This window comes from Actinia tenebrosa, unplaced genomic scaffold (assembly GCF_029948245.1).
Source record: "Actinia tenebrosa isolate PJP-AT-01 unplaced genomic scaffold, QUT_ActTen_1.0 PGA_scaffold0__85_contigs__length_37466705, whole genome shotgun sequence".
In the NCBI taxonomy this organism is placed as follows: domain Eukaryota; kingdom Metazoa; phylum Cnidaria; class Anthozoa; order Actiniaria; family Actiniidae; genus Actinia; species Actinia tenebrosa.
This window is the reverse complement of record NW_028292569.1, coordinates 20,460,824-20,463,561: the sequence shown is the minus strand read 5'-3', so window position 1 is coordinate 20,463,561 and position 2,738 is coordinate 20,460,824. Positions and strand designations below refer to the sequence as shown.

General features: G+C 37.8%; 1 protein-coding gene across 3 annotated transcripts in view; it reads right to left on the bottom strand.

Moving 5' to 3' along the window:
• Positions 1–2,738, bottom strand: part of LOC116287275 (uncharacterized) — a 125,680-nt gene that overhangs the window by 8,155 nt on the left and 114,787 nt on the right. The window lies entirely within an intron of this gene.

Genomic DNA, 2,738 nt, shown 5'->3' with positions numbered 1-2,738 from the left:
GAAAATCAATAGACAAGGTTATATTTGAATTAGCAACGGTTAGAGTGGCAATAAATAGTGTCGCGGATCGATAACTATTCCCCGATAAACCCTCTGCCCTAGATGAGTAATTGTAAAATATGGCGATTTTTTAGTTGAAAATTACCCATAATGCATCAGATGTATTGATATTCATTTTAAATGCAGAATTTTTAAAAAGCGCTGTATTTTGTATCTTGCTTTGCGATCAGCATAGGGCAATACGATAAGAGAAGCAGAATATATCCCATCGTTTTTAATAATCTTTTTTTGAAATATTAACACAGTTTGTGGGTAATATTTGTAGCACCTGACATGCAGATTTATGCACTTCATTATGCTTTCTGCCTATTAGCTTCTCAGCCGACGTCTCTTTTCAGTTACTTGCTTTGGTGCTTGGAGTATTTGTGAGCCAAAGAAACTGGACTCGGCCTCTATCGATCATATCGGCAATGTAGGCCACATGGGACACGTGGGCCACACCATCATCCACACTATAGCTTGGAGCAAAAGCATTAAACCGCAGGGAAAAGAGACGCATCAGCTGTCGAACTTAGCTACACGCGGCAAGCCATATCCATTAACATACTCATCTTACGTAAGTTTGTAAAGCTTTTAAAAACTTAATATTAAAAACTTTACTATTCATACCGCGCACATTCCACAGGCATATTCTTAAATGGTAAACGAAAAGTCAAACCAAAAATAAAATAACGACTAAAGAATTGTCTGAGACACCGCTTTTAATCGTCTTTAATTGTCTACTGAATATTGGAACTTAGAAAATTTGGGATGTCTTTGTGCTCATTGTGCTCTTCACGAATTATATACTTACAAAGGCTCGAATAATACGGTACCTTCGTATTTATCTTCTCTGTGGTTTTGAGTATACCCAGAGTAGTCAGAGTTAAGAAAGGACCCAGATACATCCCTGTATTTTACTTCAAGATATCTTATTACCTGCCACACCTAAATTAATGCTTAAATTATTTTAAGTGTTTCACTCAGATTGTTCCATTCTTTCATGGCTTGATACTGCATTGTTTGTTTTCCCCAGTTAGTTTTGGGTCGTGGTAAGCGAACTCGCTTCCATACCTCGTGTTGTAGCCATGCTCATTGAGCTCATTCGGCTATAGATTTGATGATAATAATCTGTTTTTACATTTGAATATATGTAAACATCGATGGTAGTATCTGCGCTTACTGAGTTCCATCCAATTAAGTTCTTTCCGAGCATCTGATGCTGAGAAGTTTGGAGGACGATCCAGGATGATCTTGACCGTTTTGTTGTGCAGGGTTTGAAGAGATTCCATAAGCGTGATACTATCTTTATCCTCCCAAACAATATCACCATAATCAATAAGCGGTAGGACCAAGCTGTTGAAGTACAAGAGTCTAGCGAATGTAGCGAAAGATGTTTGATTCGATTCAGGAGACCAAGGCGTTTATTGATTTTGGTCATCTGTTTTTCAACATGAGCTGACCAAGACATATTGCTGGAAAAGACTATACCGAGGTACTTGAATTCTTGAACTCTTTCGATGTCTTTGAGATGGACCTGTATGGAGATGGTGGACATGTCGGTCTTTCTCTTGCTGCAAAACAACATGGCTTTAGTTTTGGTTGCATTCAGGGTCAAATGATTGATCTTAAACCAATCACCAACCAGCTTGAGATCTTCAATAAGCTTATCTTCTATGTCAGGAACTGAGAAGGAGAAGAAGAGTACAAGACTGTATCATCAGCGTATATGGATACTTGAGAATGGCGGACAACATCAGGAAGATCGTTGATGTAGATGATGAACAGAAGAGGCCCAAGGATACTTCCTTAAGGTACACCAATGTTGCATGGTAATGGCTGTGATACTTAATCCAAAGCCACAAGTAGCCACATCTTGATGGCAAGTAAGAGTCAAATCATTTGAGATGGTCATACGGGTCAAAAGTAAAATGGTATTTATATAACATTAACTTTATTCAGGAAGAACATCTTTGTAGTAGAGATGGTTTAAAAAAAACAAATAAAATTTATCATAATCACTGTCCACAAAAGCATAAAATAAGGCTAATAAAATAGCTTTGCTGGCGTTAAAATGTCCCTAAATTGTTTGCGAGATAAATAATATATGAGCACGCGGAAAAAATATTTGCCCCTGAAGTTGAAGCTGTGGGGGGCCAAACAAGTTACGTGAAAGAGATCACGCGCGATCAAACATTACCACGAGGCAGGCACGTGAAAAAAGAAATTGTCCCTGAAACTCCAGTCCCGGGGGTGCCAAATGAAAGAACTTTCAAAATCGAGATTTTTGTTGGCTTATGGGACACGGAAAATCCAAGATTACTGTCGCTGCTCGCCTAAAGGCTCGCACCAATTATTATTCGAAATAAAAAAAAAGAATAAAAAAAATGAATGAACGAACGAACAAACGAACCACGAGTTGCAAATCTCGACGATTTTCATTCGTAAAGTTCGACTTTGCGACGACTTGGTTTTGATCTCTCGCCGTGAAATCGCCATTGAAATTACGGAATAAGCCGCACAACAAAACATTGCGAGTGTTTACAGGGCTTTGTAAATTAAACCACATTTAGGCCTAAGGGTAACGTAATATTTCATTTTCGAAAACTAATTTTATCTGCATAAAATGTTTCGTTTCATAATAAGTAATATACATCAATATAAAGTACTCATTGATATTTACGAAAACCTTAGCTGAG